Source organism: Theropithecus gelada, chromosome 13, assembly GCF_003255815.1.
Source record: "Theropithecus gelada isolate Dixy chromosome 13, Tgel_1.0, whole genome shotgun sequence".
NCBI lineage: Eukaryota > Metazoa > Chordata > Mammalia > Primates > Cercopithecidae > Theropithecus > Theropithecus gelada.
The window spans coordinates 43,246,503-43,271,781 of NC_037681.1; positions in this window are offsets into that span (position 1 = coordinate 43,246,503).

Consider the following 25,279-nt stretch of genomic DNA (forward strand, 5'->3'; position numbering starts at 1 on the left):
CTCCTTCAGAATCACAAGGAGGCATTTACTAGAATGTCCAGGTCCACATTATTTGTGACAACAGGAAGCTGGCAGCAAATTAGGTGCCCATGACTAGAGAAAAGATACCAAAAATATAATGGAAGTCCACTATGAAATACTCTCCAAGAGTCAGAAATCACCAACTAGTTTTGTATAGAGTAACAAGAGACTATGAAGTAAAAATAAAAAAAAATAAAAAGTGAGCTTTTCAGTCGGGCACAGTGGTTCACGCCTGTAATCCCAGCACTTTAGGAGGCTGACGTTGGGGGATCACAAGGTCAGGAGTTTGAGACCAGCCTGGCCAATGTGGTGAAACCCCATCTCTACTAAAAATACAAAAATCACCAGTCACGGTGGTGCGCACCTGTAATCCCAGCTATTTGGGAGGCTGAGGCAGGAGAATCACTGGAATCTGGGAGGGGAACGTTGCAGTGAGCCGAGATGGCGCCACTGCACTCCAGCCTGGGTGACAAAGCGAGACTCTGTCTCAAAACAAACAAACAAACAAAAAAGGTGATATTTTCATCAATTGCTATTTATATGAATTAAAATATACATAACCAGTTATGCTAAGGTATACAGATAACTAAATATACATGTAAGTTGATTTGGAAGGACGTACATTAAATACACTGTAGAGAGTGCTGATACAAGAAGACAAAAAGGGAATGGAATTTGAAAAGGAAAGTAATACAATTAAAATGAAATAAAATAGGCACCTTGCATAGTGATGATATTACACTATTTATGCATGCATGCATTCACTCATTCATCTAGTAAGCATGTGTTGAATGCCTGTTTGTGCCTTGTTAGTATGCTAGGATCACAAACGTGAGTGGAAAGATGAGGTTCCTGCCCTCATGCAACTTTATACTGGTGGACTGAGGAATACAATTGAGGATTGTGAGTGAATCAGTTGGGCTCCTATGAATGCTAAGGGAAATTGAGATGATAAGAATGATAATAACAATGAGGATGTTACATCTGAAGTGACAGATGTCTCAAATTTAATAATTTTCAAATCTCACTAACATTTATACTTATGCTCACTAACATGTACATATATTAAATGAAGTGAATGTAGGCAAACCAGGTTTTGGAGCTTGGTGAATTTTCTCTGGAGGCTATTTTAGATTGCCAAACCATAACAGAAATTGCTTGTGGAAAGACCTCAAGTTATCTGTTTTCCCAGCAGCATTTCCCATGCCTTGTTCTGTTGACCAGATACACACAGCACTCATACAGCAAAGGATGTAGAAAGGAAACGTAATACCACTTGATTAGCTAAGGGTTCCTTGTGTTATCCCTCATTAGGTTTTTTTCCCCTGGAGCCCAAACACAGCCCCAGTCTCCATTGCTGAGCTGGATTCTGTATGTTGTGAATGGATCTGCCTCTGATCCAGGGAGTCAAGGGCAAAAGATGGAGATGGATCCCTTCTAAAACAGAGAGTGCTGATCAGTGCAAAGTGAGCACTTCACCCAACTCCTAGTCATCCTAGGTCCTCCCTTCAAAGCTACTCGGAAGAAATGAATTTTCGTGAAATTTCCCAATGAAATCTGCATTTACAAGACAAAGCAATGGCTTTGCAACCTCAGACAGTGGCACAGGACTGTATGTGTGTTGTGCTTGCAGATAATAGAGGTGGGAGGTTGGGGTGGGGATAAGGTGGGGTCAGACTACCCTCTGGAGACATCACCTAACCTCAAGTTTGAGACTAAGATATCCCATCCTAAGGATCCTTCTTTCAGATATTGAGTTTCCAAGAAAGGTGCTCATCTCCTTAAGAACTTGCTATTTCTTCAGCACTTGCTATATCTACCTTTGTTAGACTCTAAACATCCTGGATCTCGCTTTCATCTCATGTTCCTCCCTGCCTCCTCCTGACGCATTTTTCTGCTTCTCTGGAATGGGAAACACAATCAAAATCGCCCAAGATTATGAATAATGGCTGAGGCTGGAGACGGGCAGAGATTTCCAGAAGAAAACATGTGCGCTTTCTCAGGGTCAATGCACAGCACTTAAAACTTCAGACACAGAACTCTTACAACATTGCAACACCCTTCAGTGTTGGCAAGGGTACAGGGAAGTGAGCACTGTCACAGGACTTGGCAAAGCATTTCAAGGGCTTTATGTATGTCCACAACCTCTGGCCAGTAATTGCTCTTATGGGAATTTATACTTAGGAAATGATCAGAAATACAGGCAAAGATTGACATTTAGAAATACTTAATGCAGCATTTTGTGTGTGACCCACATGCCATCTGATGCCTTCCTGTCCTTTGAAAATTAAATAACATCATTCCAAGACCCTATCTCATATCCTCTGGAAATTCCATTGTCTTCCTCAAGATTTCTAATGATTCTTGGGGGCTTCACCTTTAAGTTCCTGTAATGAATGAACTCTAAATCTTCCCAACATCAACATAAACTCACAGCTTTATACCAACAGAGGTCAAGGAATATAGTCCCTCTTCTTTACTTTCTCTCCAAAACAAACTCATGGAATTTGTATATGCCTCAGTTTTGATAAAAGAATCAGAAAACTGGAGAGAATAACACCACAGGAACACTTTAAATTTTAAAATTAAAAGACACTTCTCAAAAAATTCCTTCAATCACCCAGATTTCCAATAATGCTAGCCCCTATAATGTTGCTCAACTCATGGCCCGTTTTTGTTTCAATCTCTTTACTTCCCCTTCTCTACTTCTCTACTTGCCCTAACCCCAAATGTTGTCCAACACAATAAACAGAGCATTATAACTGTCTCTGTTTTACTGTCTGTAGGTACACCATACCCTCACAGCCACACCAAAGGGCCTATTGAGACATTCTCCTAAATATGGGCAGTTATGAAGGATTTCTTTTCTTTCCTAATAAAAACATGCAGAGAGTAAGCTTTCCTTTTTGTTAGCTAATATCATCGTGCTTTCATGTGATGTCTGGAAATACAGCAGTCATTTTGTAACCATAGGGAGAAAACACAAAAGCCAAGAAAGAAAGAGTAGAAAGGGCCTGGGGCCCTAATAACATTATTGACCTGCAAAAATTAATTCTAAAAGGAATTACCATCATAATTCTTTTTTATGACAAATAATAAATGTTCCTTACTTTTTAAATCATTATTTAAAATATTTTTAGACAGAGAAAACTTTACTTGCCAGCTAATGGCATCTTTTTTTTTCTTTTTTTTTTTTTTGAAAGAGTCTTACTTTGGCATCAGGGTAGGAGTGCAGTGGTGTGATCTCAGCTCACTACAACCTCCACCTCCAGTGTTCAAGTGATTCTCCTGCCTCAGCCTCCCAAGTAGCTGGGATTACAGGTGCACTCCACCACGCCCAGCTAATTTTGTATTTTTAGTAGACACAGGGTTGCATCATGTTGGTCAGACTGGTCTCAAACTCCTGACCTCAGGTGGTCCACCGGCCCCAGCCTCCCAAAGTGCTGAATTGCAGGGATGACATCATAACAGATGTATGATACATCAAACTCTTTCAATATCTCTAAGCCTCATTTTTCCCATCTTTACTATGGGCATAACAATAGTAATTCACTACATTGAATTCTTGTGGAGACATAATAATCTACTGCCTACATACAGTGAATATCCTATAGATATTATGATTGTTATTTATGCACTAATTTATTTATTTCTTGAATAATGATTATGTGCCTATTTTGTTTAAGGCAGTGTAGTAAGTATTAGAGATTCCAAAATTTAAAAATTAGAGCTTTAAGGTGCTTATTGACTAATAGCCTTTAACAATATGGTCTTTCGTGCCTTGTTATTTGACAAGCCCCACAACAAAGCCTTTGCTCTGAATCCATCTTATTCACATGTCATTCACCTAGTATGCTGTGCTCTTTATTGACTCTTTATTTGCTCTTCTTTCTGTCCTACTCTCTCCTCTCATTCTTCAAGACTTACGGAATTCATCCCTCCCTGACTTACCTACCTGCACAATATATTGGTCATTTGTCCTCCTCTGTGATCCATAAAATGTGCATATGCCTCCATCAGCATGTTTCATGAATAGTGATGGGAATTTGATGATACAAAGGCAAGGGTTCAAAAAAGAAAAATTGAATTCTACTAATCAATGCTTCTCCCCGATGGGATTCTGAGAGAAATACTCTCAAAGAACTGTAGCCAAACAGGAAGCAAGGCACTGCTATCAGCTTAAAGAGTGTGTACACCCAGCACTGAGCCTCATGACAAGTTGGGTTAGAGAAATGAGTTTAGTTCAAGGCCAAAATAGGGCCTCCTATTTCTTTCTTTCCACTGCTATGAACTATAAACTTTGCCTCTTGCCACTATCATAGAGGCCACATAAAGAAAGAAAGAGCAAAGCAAAGAGAAAAGGGAATGGCCAGGCATCAAAGAAGGTGCAACCTTGGGTTGCCAATTCTGTAAAATACTGCAGAACAGAGAGAGAGGGACACAGCCAGCCCCTTCCTAAGGACTAGCTCCATGCAGGTATGTTAACCCAGGGCAACAGGAAGTGCCAGAAGGCACAATCAGTGCCTTGAAGTCAGATTAATTATATTAGTAAGGTTTTCTTCCTTGGGACATTGCTGATGAAAGGAGAGGAGATTAAAGCTTCCTTTCTCAATAGCATATGTATGACCAACTTCTAAATATTTATATATTTGCTAAGCTATAGTAGTGGCAGGCTATATTACTGTTCAACAATATATACTGCCCTTCCCAAGACAGTTCTGCCTGTGGCCATGTGACTTTCTTTGGCCAATGAAGTACGAACTTCTAACCAGATGACAACACTCCTGATTAGAAACTTTGAGAACCTGAACTTGCTTCCTCAAAGTACTATTTCACTGTCAAGGTAACCAACCACGTTCCAGAAAGTGGTGGTTCCATTACACAGGGCTCTAAGAAGAGGTAGATTAAACAATGTAGCCCCCAGCCAACCATCAATAGGCAAGTGGTGTGTGAAAACTAAAGCTCATGTTTTTGAAGTGACTGAGAAGTTTGAGGTGTTTGTTTCAGCAGCACAGCCTCGCTAATCCTACGTATCCATGCTCAGTGCATCTGCTGAATAAACTAATGAATGTTTTAAATCAAAACTAGTATTTTATTCAGTTAGAAGCAACATATAGTAAAAGAAATTAGACTTTGGAGTCACGAATACTAATTTTAAATCCCATTTGCCACTTGCTAGCTATGAAACCTTAGGCAGTTCAACTTTCTAAGTCTCAGTTTCCTCATTTAAAGAAACATGTTGTTTGCAATATCTTTCTTAAAGAGGTTCTTGTGAGTGTTAAATGAGATAACATATATAAAGAAGCTAGTGTGTTATCAGGACACTGTATATTGTATTTATTCTTAATAATACTGTCTATTTTAAAATTTTATTCAAGAAAACTGCACACAAGTAATAACAGTGAAGGTAAAAAAAAAATGAGTAATATATCACAAATATTTCTACAGTACAACAGTTCTGAATAATTGATTGGTTGTACAGAATTGAGGAAGAAGAGGGGAGAAGTAAAATAGAGGATAATTACTAGATTTACTAAAGAGATGGCCCAGGTACTGGTCTTTGATTTAGACAGAGCAGGCTGAGAAGAGTGTAGGTGACTTGGTTTGGCTGCTGGGCAGCAGCACGGGATTGTAAATTCCATTTTCAGTATCTGGAATTCCGGAGAGCCATGGATCACTCATGTAGAGTTGCTGAGTTGATAACTGAATGGACAGGTCTGAAAGTTGGCAAAGATATATGTCTGAGAATATAAATGCTTGTTGATCAAATGAGTGATTAAATGAACGATGGAATGCAGGTCAAGAAAGCTAAGTTAACTCTTACGAGTTCTTCATAAGCATATTTCATATTTTATTTTTACATGTTTTGCATAAACATGCATTGTTTATAGGTAAAAGGATTACTTTGAGCCAGATTTGTATATTATATTCTAAGAAAAATTTTTAAAACTATTTTGAAATTTCAAATTTTGATAAAAAGGAGACCATGCCTGTTTAACCAAATACAAAGATAGCCACTGAAAATAAACCATTTAGGAAGCATAAAAGAATTAGCCTCATTATGCAAAATTTTCAGAACGCTAATTGTTTAACACTCATTTCTGTGGTTTATACATTTTAGTCAGAAGCATCTGAATGAGTACTAATGATTACAGAGAAAGATGGTAGTTAGAAGATAGCATGCCTTTCTCAAAATTATTAATTCAACAACTTTTTTTTAAACATCAACTCTGAGAAAGTTGTCCATACCACAAGATGATAAATTAAAATCAGACATGACTCTTACCTTAAGGAGGTCACAGCTTCAGATGGGGTGGCAATGTCTAGCACGACAGGGCTACACAATGTATAGCATGGCAGGGCTACACAGCAAGACCAGTTTACAGGGAGCAGGCAGTGGCGACTTCAATTGAGGAGGTGGGTGGTTTTTATTTTTCTGGAGATTGTGACTTCCGAGCTTCTTAAAAGTTTAGCATTATTTGTATATGTAGATAAAGTGGTTTGAGGAGGGAATTATAAAGGGAGGAATTACAGGGGAAAGGGTATAGAAGTGAGGAAGGTTTTGGTACTATGTAAAAAGGGAAAAACCTCAATTTGATTAGAGCTGAATATTTATAAAGTAGTGAACATTAGCAGAGAAAAATATAGATTGGGGCCAGGTCCTAAGGGATTTTTGAGTATCAGGCTAAGGAATGTGGTCTTTATTCTGTAGTAGATAATAGAACTCCATTGAAAGAACTTGAGCAGAAGAGAGATTGACTCTCACAGGGAGTTTCAAAAGAATGGCATATGGGGGCTTTCCTGGGCATAGGTTTTCTCATCATAAAGTCAGGGAAATAATATTTACTGCATGAGGATGGTTTTAAATGAGATAACCTATATAATTCCTTTGCTGGTAATAGATTCCCTTTCCATCCTCTTTCCTGAAAGTGACCTGATAATATCCACCTGCTCCTCATTAAGACCTCAGGGGCAGCAACTGCAACAACACGGAGATATTAACAAGGGCAGGTGCTGTAAAGGCAGCTGGAGCCCAAGAAGCAGGGATTTAGCAGATAAAGTAAAGGCAAGCAATAAAAAGAGAAAGGGGGAAAGAAATGTTCGCCAAGGGCTGTTGAAAAGAAATAAATTGGAAACCTGTTATGCATGTATCTGGGACACTGCTGTTAACTCAGGAAGGGAGGGACAGCTTACAAAGGGAGCTCCAGTGACTCCTAGAGCACCCAGGAAGCCGGACCCTTGGGTTGTGTGTGCATATGTGAGGGGACACTACCACACATTCCAGCTGTATTGACTGACAGAAGGAAGCTGAAGCTCATCACCACGATTGTTTCATTTAGAAAAATTGTTCTCATCAAGTCGCAATTGTGACACCATAGCAGTATCTACAGGCAAATTGACACGTGCAAATTTCCTACAGGAAAATCTGCTGAGATGGAATAAGAACCCTAAGGGCACCATTAAGGACAAAACATAAAGTGTGGAAACAGCTGAAGTTGAGCCTCAACTGTTGCACAGATTAAATCCTTGAACATATGCAGAAAACCTATCGAGGTAACCTCACAGTCTGGTCCAAATACTAATCTGGTAGTTAGTTGGCCTGGCCTCTGAAGTATCATTGTCATCAGTACCCAGGGAAAAATGTGCTCATTGTTCAAGAAAGGGGCAGGAAGGACAATGCTTAATACTTGCTCTCCAAAGAGGTCAGAGTCTGGATATCAAGAGACAGTATGCCTTCTTGGAATTATGAAGCCCTCAAGGTCTCCATGAAATGTGTAGACAGATACTGAGGTGTAGAGCCGCTCAGATGGGTTGTATATAATCGAGCTGCTATAATCAGGGTGTTTGCTGAAAGAGGGGGCACATGAGTTGAAGCTTGAAGAATGGGTAATGGAAACAAATAAGGTTGATAATACAAGGTAAACAATAACAATAACAAGGGTGTGTCATTAATAATAGCAAAGTTAACTCAAAGACACAATGACTCTACTCTTTCTGCTTAGTGCTTACTCAGGTATACGGGTTTTACAGGCATATGACCGTAAAACATCTATGAAAATGTTTTATTTCACCATATACAAAAATCACATTAAAATGGATGAAAGACTTTGAAACTCAAACTATGAAACTACTGCGAGAAAATAAGGGAAGAAATCACTAGGACATTGGTCTGGGTACACATTTCGTGAGTAATACCCCACAAGCACCGGCAACCAAAGTAAACATGGACAGATGGGATCACATCAAGTTAAGAAGCTTCTGCACAGCAAAGGAAGTAATCAACAAAGTCAAGAGACAACCCACAGAATGGAAGAAAATATTTGCAAATACTTTCTACCCATCTGACAAGGGATTAGCCAGAATATATAAGGAGCTCAAACAACTCTATAGAAAAAAAAAAAAATCTTGCAATCTGATTTTTTAAAATGGTCAAAATATTTGAACAGACATTTCTTAAAAGACATACAAATCGCAAACAGGTATATAAAAAGGTGCTCAACATCACTGATCATCAGAGAAATGCAAATCAAACTACAATGAGGTACTATTTCACCCCAGTTAAAATGGCTTATATCCAAAAGACAGTCATAACAAATGCTAGCAAGGAAATGGAGAAAAGGGAAGCCATGTATGGGAATATAAATTAGTATACCTGCTATGTAGAAATGTTTGGAAGTTCCCAAAAACAACCTAAAAATAGAGCTACCATATGACCCAGCAATCCCACTGCTGGGTATATACCTGAAAGAAGGGAAATCAGTTTATCATAGAGATACTCCATGCTTGTTGCAGCACTGTTCACAATAGCCAAAATTTGGAAGCAACCTACGTATCCATCAGCAGATGAATGGATAAAGGAAATTTAGTGCTTATATACAATGGAGTATTATTCAGCTATTAAAAAGGAATGACATCCTATCATTTGCAACAACATGAATGGAACTGGAGGTCATTCTGTTAAGTGAGCCAGGAACAGAAAGACAAGTATCACATGTTCTCACTTATTTATGGGACCTAAAAACCAAAACAATTGAACTCATGGAGAGAAAGAAATAGAGAGTAGAATGATGGTTACCAGAGTCTGGGAAGGGTGGGGAAGTAGGAAGGGAGGTGAGAATGGTTAATAGGTACCAAAAATACAGAAAGAATGGAGTCTAGTATTTGATAGCACAACAGGGTGACTATAGTCAATAACTTAATTGAACATTTAAAAATAACTTAAAACAGTATAATTGGATTGTAAGTGCTTGAGGGGATAATCATACCCCATTCTCCATGATGTGCTTATTTCACATTTGCATGCCTGTATCAAAACATCTTGTGCAAGCCATAAATATATGCATATACTATGTAGCCACAAAAATAAAAAATATCAAAGAAAATGTTTTTAAAAATTATGAATCATTTCTCCTCCTCCTAACCTATCTCTTCAAGGGCCTCTACTAAAAGCCCTTCCACAGGACCCTGACAGGCAAGCCTTCTGTCTGACTCTGAGATGGTTTTAGAGCTTAGGTTATCTTCTAAGCAGCCACAAAACATCCCAGCTCCAGGCCAGAGAACCCGAGCAAATAATTGCTTGTTTTTATCTTCTAAAGAGAGAATGTAAGCTCTATAGGGTAAGAATGTTATTGAATGAATGAATGAATGATGAATGAATGAAGGAATGAATAGGATAAACTTTTCAAAAGAACCTAAACTAGAGGCCTCATACATACCCTAGCAAGTGGAGTTGGCAACTGTACACACATATCATTATCTGTTGAATGACTGAATGAAATAATGTAAAAAGTATAGACTAAATAAATGAATAAATTAACTAATGAATATCCTACTTTAAATGATATCACAGTTTCCACCACTGAGAAAACCATCTTTCTGAAGGCGTGCCGTGGGGAAGCTTTGTGATGTGTTCACTGTAGCACTCGCCTCGTTAGCAGAGCTGAAGGTTCCAGTTCCCCTCTGAGTCCTATGGGACATCTAACCCTGTTCATACCCCCACCCCAAATACATGAGCATACACGACCCACCCACCTTGCTCAATGTAATAGGTGTGCGTGACTATGAAACCTAATGAGTTGCCTTGCAAGTTTTTAGGGACATCAAAATCAGTCCATTTTATAGATAAGAAAAATGATACTGGTCCAGACTGAGCTGGAGTTGCAATGATTTCAGGACTCTGTGGTTTGGACTATGTGCCCTTCATGGATTAGGACACTGGTGCCAGGGGAGGGCTCAAGAGTAGTGTTATATCATCGCTCCTATCCCTTTTGGCTTAATACATTTGTGATCTCCTTTTCCAGACATACCTAAGGGACTTGACTTTACCCTACTAGTAAGTCATCAAGTCCCCTGTGGCAATACCTAGAATCAAGGTATCATAGCCTACAGCCCATGTTTGTCCCATGCACACCACACCTGACAACTTCAGCAATGTAAGTTTTCCCTCCTGGTTGGAAACAAGGTTCTTTGGGGTTGTGAACATCTACAAAATTTTCTGTATAAACTTTCATGTTCTAAGAGCACACAAGTGCTTCCCAAAGAGCACAATCTATAGACAGAGGCTCCTAGCAGAGCTTCAACTCGAAACTCAGGGTGGATAGACCCTATTTGCTCATTACCAAACTGTTGCTGGCCGCTCTTCCTTCTGCAGAGTGGCACTGCCCACATCGCCAGGAAGTGGCCTTCAACTCAAGCAGCAGCCCACCAGCATGACTCAGACAAGCTCGAGTTTTGTGTGGCATTTCATTTAGTGAAGCACCATAAAGTTGTAGCTTGCTTTGGCTCCCTTATGGCAGGCAGTTATCCTCCTAATAATGAAAATGTTGAGGAATGGCACTGCCTTTAGCATCCATTAAGTTTCTGGTTTGCATTAGGGTTTTGTTTAGTTCATAAATCTCAAGCCTCAGTCTTTGTCTTCTGAATATAAGCAGACCCTTTACCTGTGGAGACTTGTATCCCATGTGAGAAACAAGAGCAGCTCCAAGCTAGAAAGCAGCACAAGAATGAGCTCATCTAGCAGACAAAGATGGGGTCCATTAGATATTCATCTCAGCCTTGCACACAGGCAGAGCAGTAGGCAAGCAAAGTGCCAACTATTAATACTATTGAAGTCAATGATGAGACATGGTGGCCGTGACCAGGAGATGACTCTGGCAAGGCAGAAGGTAGCAGGAGGGCTGGGAGGTGAGCTGGCTGCCTGGAGTGCAGAGGCATAATTTCCTCTACCTTCTTGCCGTCAATCACAGCTCTTTATATAGCACCAATGTCATGCTGCATCAGCTGCACCTGTGCCCCGTGTGATGACTTTCAGACTCAGATAAATACCATCAACGGACTTCAGGATGATGGGCACAATGGAACACCCTAGTGATTGATCTGTTTGTTTCCATCCTGGGGCTGTGGGTCTATTAAATAAACACTGGTATTTTGAAGGAAAAGCAGGAGAAAGGACTCTTAGGTAGACTTTTTATTTCTTGTTTGGTTTGGAAGATGGTGGTGGTTGTTTGCTCTTTGGTTTTGTTGTTGTTGTTTCCAATAGACGAGAGTGAATTTTTCTTTTCAAACACATAGCTCTGGACACAAACAGCAGGACTTTATCTACCGGCTCCAACTCCTCGCTGAATATCCTCCACAGCTGACAAGAGTCAATGATTAGCTGATTTCTCTGCTCTATTGCAAAGTTCTGCTGTGTTGCCAGACTCCCATGAGAAGTAAAGGGGCCATGTGATGTTCTCCAGAGGCTGCACCTCCTGAATGCTCCCAAAGACGTCCTCTCACATCAAACTGGTGGATACAGTCTGCCGATCATATCCTTTCCCTCATTTTACACAAAGCTAGCTCAGTTTTGAGAATAATGTTATGCCTAGCTGCTGTATAAGCCATTGTCTTTTGGATTATTTAATTTTAGGGGGAAATTATTTAAAAGGAAAATATTTATAATTGAAATTATTAGGAAATTCTAGGTCATAAAGAGCTACCATCCTTCAAACTTGGATACTGGTTTTATTTTCCAGTTTTTAAAATCCAGGGGGAAAAAAAGCACTCACAATTTGAGTGTCTCTTTTCTTATCTGTTCACCTAAAAGAGTCCCTCAGTTAATATGTGACCATTTCTTTACCTATAGAATTCAGATAATATCACTGAGAATTTCATGATTAGAGTGTTTTAAAACTACTTTAAGAAGCACTTCCTTCCTTAGACCCTCCAGAGAATACTGTACCTTGGAGAGTCATTATATCGACACTGAGTAGATGGGCCCTTGGAACATCACACGTCAACTCTGCAACCCGATCAGGCCCTGAACTGAGTGATCCTGGAAACGATGTGAAAAGAACCTGCATGTCCATGTAGCAAATAGTAAATTCTAAGTGATAAACTGGTAACTTCCAGCCTCTGCTCATCAGTTCTCCTGGAATTAGCCTAGGATTAAAGAATAAGAAGTTGGAACATAAAAGACAGTCTGTGCATTGTGAGAATACTACCTCCAGTTTTCTCATTTTGGGTGAAAAAGTTGTGAAGAAGAGCAACTGACAACATGATTCCCTTTTACAAACTACTTCTCTGCAGTTGTGCTACTCCATGTGGTCTATGTATGACAGCCAGTGTGCTAACAATTTGCCACTGATTTATAGCAAGATATATACAGAAGTGAAAAGTAAACACATAGGTACTTGTATAGCAATTTGCCATTGTTATGATATCTAAGAAAGTAACCTGTGGATTTATCTTTTTGAATAGGGTGTAGACCAGGCTGAGTGTTGTCAGACTTAGGTTGTAAATTGCATTGGCTCAAACTGTGTTCTAATCATGTGTGATAGGATGCATACATCTGTGACAGATTGGTAATCAAAAATGATAGCTAGATGATAGACAGATAGACAGATAGATTAAAAAACATGTCTTTTGCCACAAATGGTTTGAGAAGCGCAGTCTTTTCATATTCACCAAACTTATAAATTACTTGTTCATTGTCCTTCCTACTAGAGTGAATATAAGTTTCATGAGGACAGGAATGATGTCTGCCTTCTTTAAAGCTCTATCACCAAAACCTAGTACAATTCCTAGCTTTTTGAATGAATGAATGAATGAATGAGTGAGTGAAACAAGTTTAGAATTCTGCTTCCCTCTCAGGTTTGGCAGCCATTAAATGTGAAGAGGAGATCACAGTATTAGGTACATTTGTCAAATCAAGGCAAGGATCACTCACAAGCTCTCATCTCCCCTCTCAGTGCCACCCAGTCTTCAATGTCACAGCAAGAATATAGAAGACTCAGGACCACATCTCCAAATGTAGAAGGTGCAATATGATTCCCACTGCAGAATTCATTTTATCACCACTTTTTCAGAATCACAGCTACTCCTAAAGCAGAGTATAAGTGACATTTCTTATTAGACTTATTGTTTGGAAGTTATCAGTATTCCATAAACATGGCACGGTTCCTTATAAACTTCGGAGATTAAATAAAGCTAAAGTTCCAGGGTTGCTGACATTACCAAAAACCACAAAAGTCATAACTTTGTTCCCTTAGAGGACACAGGTGAGACAGACCACACTCACCTTATCATAATATTTTGATTTAAAATATATTTTCTTGATAAGCAGTAGAAAGAGAAACCATTAGGCTAGAATCTACAGTAGCTCCCACCTAAGGGTGATACAGTCCCATAAGAAGCAGATAGGGACTCCACTAACCTATTGCTGCAATCCCCCCAAGTTAAAATGGCATAAAACAACCATTGTACTATGCTCACAGATTTTGTGGGCCTAGAATTCAAACAAGGCACATTGGGAATAGATTTTCTCTGCTCCACATTATCTGGGATCTCAACTAGGAATATTCAAATCGCTGTTAATTACTCAGATAAATGAAGAATGGCTGGAATCATTTGGAGACTCTGTCACTCACAAATTTGGTAGCTGGACCAACATAACTCAAAGATGGAGCTTAGATGAGGTCAGGGCCACTGTATTTATGACCTCTGTCTATTGATGGGGCTTCCTCACAATATGGCAGCCTCAGGGTAGCTGACATTTAACATGGTGTCTCAGGCCTCCAAGATTAGGGCTCTGGCAAAGAAGGAAGAAGCTATGTGACCTTTTATGAGCAAACCCTAGAAGTGTCACTTTCACTGCACTATGTTGGCCAAAGCACACACAAGCACACCTAGATTTAATAAGATAGGACTCACCTGTTGATAGAAGAGTGTCAAAGAATGCATAGAGTCATTTTTAAAAGCCTCTCTATTGCAGAAAACATCTAGGAATTTAGTAAACAGCAGCCAGGAGTGTCAAAGATCCTATAAAGATTATGATAATCTCATGCCTCAAAGAATCATTCTCACCAGGATGCCAGGAGTGTCGCTGTTCACAAACACAACTTTAAGGTTCAGAACCTTAAAGTTGGAGACCTACTAATGTCCTGTATCTATAAGGAACTTAAACAAATTTACAAAAAAAAACAACTCCATTAAAAATTGGGCAAAGGACATGAACAGACGCTTTTCAAAGGAAGACATACATGCAGCCAACAAGCATATGAGAAAAGGTCAACATCACTGTTCATTAGAGAAATGCAAGTCAAAACCACAATGAGATAACATCTCACACCAGTCAGAATGGCTATTACTAAAAAGTCAAAAAATATAATAACAGATGTTGGCGAGGTTTCAGAGAGAAGGGGATGCTTAAACACAGTTGGTGGGAATGCAATTTAGCTCAAACGTTGTGGAAAGCAGTGTAGCAATTCCTCAAAGAGCTAAAATCATAACCACCACTCGACCCAGCAATCCCATTACTGGGTATATACCCAAAGGAATATAAATCATTCTACCATAAAGATGTATGCATGTGTATGTTCATTGCAGCACCATTCACAATAGCAAAGACATGGAATCAACCTAAACACCCATCAAAAGTAGACTAAAGAAAATGTAGTATGTATACACTATGGAATATGTCACAGCCATAAAAAGAATGAGGAACAAGCAGGAACATGGAGGGAACTGGAGGCTTAGAAAACTAATGCAGGAACAGAAAACCAAGTACCACATATTCTGACTTATAAGTGGGAGCTACATAAAAAGAACATATGGACACAAAGAGTGGAAAAACAGACACTGGGATCTAGTTGAGGGTGGAGGATGGGCGGAGGGAGATGATCAGAAAAAATAACTATTGGGTACTAGGCTTAGTACCTGGGTGACGAAATCATCTGTAAAACAAACCACCGTGACACAAGTTTACCTATATAAGAAACCTGCACATGTAGCCCTGAACTTAAAATTAAAGCTTAAATAAATAAATAAAAAGTTGGAGACCTGGAAGAATGATTAAAGCCACTTCACCCAAGAACACCACCCCTCCACCTATTCATTTTACAAAAGAGGAAGTAAAGCTGAAAGGTCTGTCTGAGGTTGTTGGGCTGAAACTAGACTCCAGGCCTCTTTCTTCCAAGTTTGATAGTCCTAAGCTCCTTTTTGAGATGAGACACCTTTTCGAAGAAAATCCATTTTAAAACTCCTAGTGCATAAAATCACCAATGGATTTTAATTAAAACTCATGAAAGTGTGATGAGTAACAGGATACTTACAAGATCTCAAAGTATCTGCCCACACACTATTTACTAATTAAACAGAAGAAAAGTGTAACTTTTCAATGGAAAAATCTGGTGGCTACAACCTTTACCTAGTGATCAAAATGATAAACAGGCATTGCTTGGCTCCTGAGAGGAGGCACTGAGAAGACACAACATCACTGCTATGACATTCTTAGCCAAAATGCACAACACGAGTCTAATCCTGATTGAGGAACATTCTACAAATATTTGGTTGTTCTTTTCAAAAGCTTCAAGGCTGTGAAACACAGTCTACTTATTCTCAAGTGATTCAGAAAAAAAAAATACTACACAGATACACACACACACACAAAGAAAATGTAGTACGCATACACTATGGAAAGTGTCATAGTCATAAAAAGAATGAGATTATGCCCTTTACAGGAACATGGATGGAGCTGGAGGCCATTATCCTTAACAAATTAATGCAGGAACAGAAAACCAAATACCGCATAAGAGAAGGATAAATTAAATGAGACAAAATATAAACAGGTGGTAAATCTGGAAAAGGGGTTTGCACAAGCCATGGTACTAGTCTTGCAACTTTTCTATACATTTTCTATCAATTTGAAATTATATAAAAATAAAAAGTTACTCAACCAGCAGCAACAGCAAAGCATTTTATGTGAAAATTTCTGGGATAGCATTCTCCCAGCTGCTGCAATGAACTCTCCAAGGAGTAATCATTTAGACAAACCACAGCATCCTGAGCTGCGCTCTCACAAGGCTCTGCCTGGTGTTCAGGAAGTAAATCTGGGCTGTTTGGGGAGATGTCAACCGGAATATTTCAGGATGTAAATAAGCTTACATATAGATCTTTTAGAGCATGTCTTAGTTAGGTTACAGGTTTAGTTGGTATAACAGAGATCCAAAATCCAGAGGCTTAAATAACAGAGATGTTTCTTTCCCCCTCACTGAACAGTCAGGAAGGTTGGGAGCTCTGCTGTCCTTAACCCATGGCTTCCATCTCTGGATCCAAAATAATAGCTTCAATTGCCATTTCCTAGCCAGAGGGGAAGGGAAAGAAAGTGAAAAGCACAGAGCTTCATGATGGAAACTCTGCCTGGAAGTTTGCATACATCAATTTCATTATTACTTTATTGGCTAAAATTTAATTACATGCCACAGCTAGACAGTAGGAGGCCAAGCAATCAGCCTCTATCTGGGTGGACGTGAGCCACGTTCTCAGTTAAAAGTTACAGTGAGGGTCATATTCTATTATCCAAAGGAAGAGAGTGAAAAGGATAATGGTGTATAATCAGAGTCTCTGCCCAGGGAATAGAGATGGAGGGGCTTTTAGCAAAGCACCACAGCTATGTTCGCAACATGGGTGCGGATTTTCATAGGAGGTAAAAAACTCATGGGAGAAAATGGGCTCCCAAAGTAGACACTGTCCTGTTTGTTGTCCTTTTGAGTAAAGTAAGTAACAGTAAGATTTCCAAAGAGATAAGGTCCTTTATTCTGGAGACAAAGACTGATCAAAATTTTCTCTGCAACAGTCAGGATTGTCACAGTCAAAATATTTTCATTCTGTTGACAAAATAAAATGTCTCTAGGCAAACAGAGGTGTTGTCACCCAGCACATGTTCACATCCACATGCACATGCAAACAAACATATACACACACAGACACAGCACATGACAACATCCATAGCTAACAGTGCACCAAGTTGCTCCAGGAGCCCAGAGTCCTCTCTTAGCTCTTCTCTTCATTGATTTGGAATGCCAGGATTGCTTCTACTTCTATCATCGAGTCTCACTTTATATAGTTACTAAGTGATTTCTGCAAAATAACAGGCAAATTATTCAAACATTGTTTTTTAAGGGATTGTGTCTTGACTCATCAAATTTATGAGTGGCAAATTGCTTTATGCACATCTGAAAAAATAACATCACAGAACAGGCAAGCTAACACATCTGTATTCTGGTTGATTAAAGCTTTATTTCACTTTTGAGGGTTTTCCTTTAAAATAACATTCCCAAATGTGCCTTTCTCTTCGCTTTTGTGTTCTCACATCTCTGTAGGATGCAGACCTGTGCACGGTCAGGCTACAATGGGCTCTGCTTTTTCTCTCCAATTTCGCTGTATCCCTGTGGAGGCTGAGAGGAAGCTACATAGAGTTTGAGAAGGGACTGTCTGCTTTATTAGAATACCCAGTTTGCCATTTTAACCCCAGTCATGAAGACATGTGGACCACCACATGTTAGCCATGTATCCTCATCACAGAGGCAGAAGACAAGACAGGGACACTCACACACTAGGAAGCCACAGACCCTGAAGCCTCCAAAGTGCCACAAAGAGGCCTTAAAAGTCACAATTCACCAAGGTCCACCATGCACCCTCCTTTTGGCCCTTCCAGTGCTCCAGATCTGAAGGAACTGACTCCTAGCCACCTGCCAGTTCCACATCCAAACGCCCACCTCAGATTTCTTTTGCTTCCTAAATACCAGCCTGTTCAGCCAGCCCTTCTACACTGGCACAGTCACCACCTCAAAGCAAGGACCTCCAGAGAGGCTGCCAACCCTGGCCAATGCCACAGAATTCTGAATGTCAAGAGCATCCCTAAAGTTCATTGCTCTCTCTGCCATCTTCACTGCTTTATGACACCTGCCCGCTTGCTTTTCAATGCCCATCTCCAACCAGAGATTGCTCATGGGAACAATATCCACATCTAGCACAGGATAGCACCAAAGGAAGGGAAGTTTGCATACATCAATTTCATTATTACTTTATTAGCTATAATTTCATTACATGCCACAGCTAGACAGTAGGAGGCCAAGCAATCAGCCTCTATCTGGGTGGACGTGAGCCATGCTCAGTTAAAAGTTACGGTGAGGGTCATGTTCTATTATCAAAAGGAAGAGAGTGAAAAGGATAATGGTGTGTAATCACAGCATAATGGTTACAGGCGTGATGCCCTGGTGTGATTACCTGTGTTTGCATCCTGGCTCTGCCGCTTCCTAACTCTGTGATATGGGCATGGGCAACCTTTCTGTGCCAGTTTTCTCACCATTAAAATCTGGGTGATAATAGTATCTTCTTCACAGGATGGTGTAAAATTAAATTAGCTAATACATGTAAATCCCTTAGAAGCATACCTGACATAATTAAGGTTCACTAAACATTAGCTATCATTATTATCATTATTATTATTACTATTATAGAATCTGACACTTAGAAGATCATTAATGACCTTGTCCAAAGTAATTTTAATAAATTACAAGGTATATAAGTCATTGTGACATGGACAGATGAATAAATGGAGCATGAGAAAGTAGAAACATGGAATTTTGGCAAGAGGAAGAAAACAGCTAGATAATAACTACAGAAGGTCACAGAGTCTAAAAGAATCAATTCCTTCTTTTGCCATAAAATACCTAAACAGCAACACTATTCTAAAGCTTTGGTAATTCTGATGAATTGGTATGAATGTAAGTGAATATATTAGCAGCAATGAAAATATTAATCGTAACTTACTTAAACAAACTACCTCAAAGTTTACAAAGTAGCGCATGCATATTTCACTTTATTCTTAAGTCTGAGGATACAGGCAGGACCATTGATCCGACTTTACAAATGAGGAAATCAAGTCTCAAGGTAGATGCGTTGACCCAAGCCACACGTCCAACCAGAGTAAACTTCTCTCTGACCGCTAAATTCTATTTTCTTTTTTTTTCTTTTTTTTTTTTTTTGAGATGAAGTCTTGCTCTGTTGCCCAGGCTGGAGTGCAGTGGTATCATCTCAGCTCACTGCAACCTCCGCCTCCCAGGTTCAAACAATTCTCCTGCCTCAGCCTCCCAAGCAGCTGGGATAACAGGCACCCACCACCACGCCTGGCTAATTTTGTTTTGTTTTGTTTTGGTTTGGTTTGGCTTTTTTTTTTTTTTTTTTTTTTTAGTAGAGACAGGGTTTCACCATGTTGGCCAGGCTGGTCTCAAACTCCTAACCTCAGGTGATCTGCCCACCTCAGCCTCCCAAAGTGCTGGGATTACAGGCATGAGCCACCGCACCACCCAGCCTCATCTCTAAATTCTCGATATCTCAGAAATGCTTATATATGTTACCTTATACTCACAAACCTCAGAGACTCTCTGGTGTTAGTGACTAGCATCTATTTTATTGGTTTGGAATTAAAGAACTGCCACAATTTGCTGAGAGCCTTCTTGCCTAGGCTTCTCACTCAGGACATGTCCCCAACACAGTCTTCCTCAATATTCCTCCTGAGCCACCTGGAGTCCCTGAGCAGACGTATTTGCTCACACTCTTACCCCCACCCACAATCCCCACCATCTTCCACTTCTCTTTATCTCATCTCTTTTCCACTGAGCCACCTGACACCTGAGCAGAGAGTGACGCCTCCTTTGCACTTCAAAACACTGACCAGCTGGCATTCATTCAGGACTTAATAGCCACTGCTCCTTAACTCATTCTTCTGGGCAGGCATCTCACCTCTATTGGATTCTACACTGGGAAAAGTTCTGCCTCCTAAGAGTCCTCTACCTTCTTATAACACTAGCCTTGTATCTGTTGCTGGATGTTTTGCTCTCTCCTCTGGTTCTATAGATGATTTTTTATTTAAAGGTGGATATTCTCTTTGACATTTCTCTTCATTGCAATGCCCCACAGTCTCGCTGTCCAAATGAGAGAGGCTCTGTGCTGAGAGACCACAATGACCAAGATAAGCTTGGAAGCACCTGTTGCCTGCAAGATCACTCTGGGGGCCAGACAGAACAAGGGCATGGCAAGCTCCAGAGACAGCTGTTAATTTCAGGAATATTGAAGAGCATCTGACACCAGATCTTCTGAGCCGATCTTCTTTCCTGCTCACAAGTGTGTCCAAAGAAGATAGGTACTTTCTGTAGTCATCACCGTAAAGTCTTCATGGGCCTTGTGCCCATATACTAGAAGTCAGATCTGAGAGACCCTCCTTTCTCCAAAGAAGGGCCCTAACCCTTGCTCCTTCATCACCTTGGCTTATTTTTTATTTATTTTATTTTATTTATTTATTTTTTTTTTTTTTTTTGAAATGGAGTCTAACCCTGTCACTCAGGCTAGAGTGCAATGGCGCAATCTCGGCTCACTGCAAATTCCGTCTCTCGAGTTCAAACAATTCTCCTGCCTCAGCCTCCTGAGTAGCTGGGATTATAGGCATGCATCACCACGCCCAGCTAATTTTTGTATTTTTAGTAGAGATAGGTTTCATCATGTTGGCCAGGCTGGTCTCGAACTCCTGACCTCATGATCTGCCCGCCTCAGCCTCCCAAACTTCTGGGATTACAGGCGTGAGTCACCAGCCACTGCACCCGGCCCGACTTGGCTTATTAAGCCATGTACACTGTGGAGCACTTCATGCTTCTTGCTCCTTCTCTATCCATGACAGAACTGTTGTTTAAAAACTCTCCTTGGATATTTAAAGCATTGTAAACATTTGGTTGTAAAGAGGTTTGGCCCTTTATTTTACATTCCTGTAAGTGACAAGAGCAGCTCTGACACTGTATTTAAATATAAGGGAGTAAGAAAGGATTATAAAATTGGATACTAGGTTAAATAAATCTTCTAAATGTAATTTCCTTTATTAGGAAGAGGGAGGAAGTCAAGGAAGCAAGAAGGCTACTTTCCTTTTGCTGCTATAACAAATTACCACAGTGACTTTAAAAACACGCATTATCTTACAGTTCTGGTGGCCACAAGTCTGTGGCAATGTATCACTGGGCTAAAATCAAGGTTGGGGTAGGGCTGCCTTCCTTTATGGAGGCTTCAGAGGAGAATGCTTTCTAGCCTTGCCATCTTCTAGAGGATGCCCACTGTTCTTAGACCATGGTCTCCTTCAATTTCCATAGCCAGAGGTGGAGGGCCAAGTCCTTTTGACACCAAATGTCTTGGAGCTTCCCTGTAGTTACATCTTTCTCTGCCTCCCTCTCCTACTTTTAAGGACACTCTGATTGCATTGGGCCCACAGGGATAATCCAAGTTGATCTCCCTATTTTAAAACCAGCTGATTAGCAACATTAATTCTATCTGCAACCCTAATTCCCGTTTGCCATGAAATCAAACGTATTCACAGGTTGCCAGGGTTAGGACATGGACATCTCTAGAGGGACCATTATTTTGCCTACTACAGTAGATACAATTGCAGCTATGTCCTCCAAACTTCATGATCCTGGTATGGAGCTCTGAAATTGGGAAGACATTTTCAGAGGGATTGTCTTCTGACCATTCCTTACACCTTCCTCCATCCATAATGTATCTGCTGAGGTTCTAGCCCCAAAGACTGATCAAGACTCAGGTCCCACAGATGTAAGCTAGTGTAGCACCCTCCATGATATGGAAAGAGCTCTGAGGACTCCAAGACAAACCTCTGTGGAATTCATTGATAAGCAAGCTGTCTGAACTGCTCTGCCCATTACCAACTACTTACTTAGCGAGTATTCTCCATGTCTTTGGTAAGTCATGTTGACTGATGGCACGGCATGCTCAAAGCTCTCTGCTAGTTGGCTAATCTCTGATATATACTTACGCTGTCACCTCCACCAGTTGAGTTGAATGCTCAGCCATGTCAGTTGTGATTGTATCTAAACCTATTTGTGCCAGTTGTAGATACTCTTGCAATTATGCAATTTAATAAAATGTCACATAAACCAATGAAAGATGAACATGAAAAGAGAGTTGTTTTTATGTACATCGAACTGAACACCTTGAAAAGACTTAATAAAGATGAGTCACAGAAAAGAGACAGGAAACTTGCATGATGAAACAACAGTAAAAGATAGAAAATAAAATTATGAAAAGCAGAATTGGAACCAATAGGGGGTAACTAGCAAAGGTTACAAAACTGGAAGAACCGGAGCACAGTGGAAACCAGGTTGGGGAAAGCCTTGAATATTTATGTCAGCAACGTCAGTGTCCTAATCTTGCTTTCACTGGCTGAAGAATGGGTGGGTTAGGTACGACCAATGCGAATATAACATGTAATCCACCAGAGGATAGATTTGAAGGCATTTGGGAAGTGCTGTACAGAAATGAGAATCATTCATAAAAGATAAAAGGTAAGCAAGACAGCTCTTTCTCAGTCACAGCAGGTGCCATTCCTTCAAATTCTCCCTGCCTCCCTGCCCAGAGCTAGCAGGAGTCTGGGAATCTCCATTCTGTCTGAAAAGCCTGTTACCCTGTGTGATCCCAAGTTGACAGATAGGGCCATTGAGATAATGCTTCCTGAAAAACTACTTCCAGAAAATCCTGGCTTTTAGCTTGGTAACCTTTCCCCCTCCAGAGACAGCTATTAATTCAAGGAATATTGAAGAGCATCTGATGCCAGATCTTTTGAGCTGATCTTCCTTCCTGCTCACAAGTGTGTTCAAAGAAGATAGATACTTTCTCAGTCATCACTGTAAAGCCTTCATGGGCCTTGTGCCCATATACTAGAAGAAGTCAGATCTGAGTCCTAAATGAATTCAAGATGCTGGAAGGCTCATCAGGAGCCCAAGCTGCACATTTTCCCAACTCTGCCTTTCCTTTCAGTGTGGGTCTTCTATCAGTTGGAACACAGAGTCTGCTGCTCCAGCAGAAACAGTTGGTTCATTGAACAAGCTAGAACCCTGGCATGTACGAACAAAGCCATGCAAAATATATGGAATCCATTGCCCTGTTTACCACCTCGGGCCCTAAGGGAACAAGAGATATAACAGAAACAACAGGTGTAATTGCACGTTGATGGGTCAAGAAATGGATATTTTAACATAATTTTAACATCAGAAATTAAACCAATAGATTTAAACTAAAATGTAATGATTGAAGGTTGAAAGGAAAAAGAAGTATAAGTGATGGAAATTTCTCAAATACTAAGCAAATCACAAATGATACTTTAAGTTGGTAAATCATATCTAGGTTACTACTAGAAGAACTGAGAGTAGAAATAGTTAAAAGAAGGTGTGGGACAGAAAAGAAACAATGTAACCTTTTTCTTTTCATTGCATACACACATTTTTGATATGTAAATAGTGAAAGGTCTAGAAAAATACACATTAAACTTTTTAAAATGTATCCAACCTGAGATGGAAGAATGGAAAGTGACAGAGAATACTTTCAAGTATTGCTTTTCCTATTCTATTTATTGTTCCCAATGAACATGTATGCCTGTTAAACTTAAAATGTAAAAATTTAATAATAGATGATTTTACATTGATAAAGTGGAATATTGTAAAACTATTTAAAAGAACGGTGCTGTAGAAGACTAATGGCATGGAAAATGTTCACAACATGTGACCCCACTTGATAAGAAGAGCTTTAAATCCCATTCACACATTCACACAGGAATCCCTGACCACATTCAAACCAAACTAGTTCAGGGCTTAAAATATTTATAAATTGCTTGTTTTATTAATTATAAAATTTTTTGAAACTTGCTGGAAATAATAGTCAAAATAGAAACACAAAAATAAATATTTCCTAATCCTTAGAGATAACATTCTATTGTATGATCTTTTTACTTTTTCCATAAAAATATAGATTTTCACTCTCTATATACATATATAGAGATATATACATATACACATTCTATTTTCTTAAGCAAAAATGGCATAACTCCTACTATTCTACAAGAATAACAGAAGTGGTTCAAAAATGTATACATCATTCTTGCACTGGGGCTTTGTTAGTTTTTTTTTTTTTTTATATCCTTCTAAGGGTTTAATATGAACTGCTTTAGTGAGGATAGTGTTTAAAATATTATCAAAATTATAAAGACTTCTGAATTTAAAATGAGTTCAAAGACAATTAGCTTTAAAAGCCCAAAAGGCTTTATTGAGTTAACAGTGAGTTTAAAAAATGAAATTAATTTTAAACCATTGATTTTTTTTTCTAAAAGAGTAAGACATTTAAATTGTTTTTTAATTCAGTGTTTCAACCCAAGAAAGTGAAATTAACTCAATTTAGCATTTCTATAGTGTTTGCAAATAGGTGTTAATATTCATATGGCCTAAACCCCACAACATGCCAGCCTCCTGGACTGCTTGCTCTTCCCAGAAAGCTGAATTGTGCAGTCAGCACTGGTGCCCTGGACAGCATTGCTTGGGAGATCAGTGATAGGTTGGGAATACCATTTACTTCTAGAGCCTACCAAAGCCCCATTGAATGTGATGGTTCTATGCCACACATCCTGGAAAGAATGACATTGATATTTTAGGCTAACCTCTATTCTAGGGGAATCTAGTCTTGGAAAAACTTCATCCACCAGCTCTAATTGTTGCCATGCCCTGGAAGCTTGCTTCCTTGACCACGGTATCAGCTCTCACCTTCTGTTGTTCTTGCTCTTGATGAAGACTGACTTCACTGAGAACTGGAGAAAGAGGGCACCTCCTCTGAGTCCAGTGGCCCCTCCAGGACACTGCCATATGGCAGTTTTACATGAGAAGCAGAAGAACAACACTGCTAATCGAGGCCACAGAGAGGAGAACCCAGGCACCTGACTGGGTGGTGAGATTCATGAAAGAATATTCTGAACCTCTCAAACATACATCAGTGAATCAGATTTTTGTGCTCCAACTCAAGGGTTCCCTAGGAAATCATTAGGCGACCCAGAGAAAATGATCTAGCCCCTATGTGACTCAATTTCCTAAATGTAAAATGTGGATAATAATAATTCTGT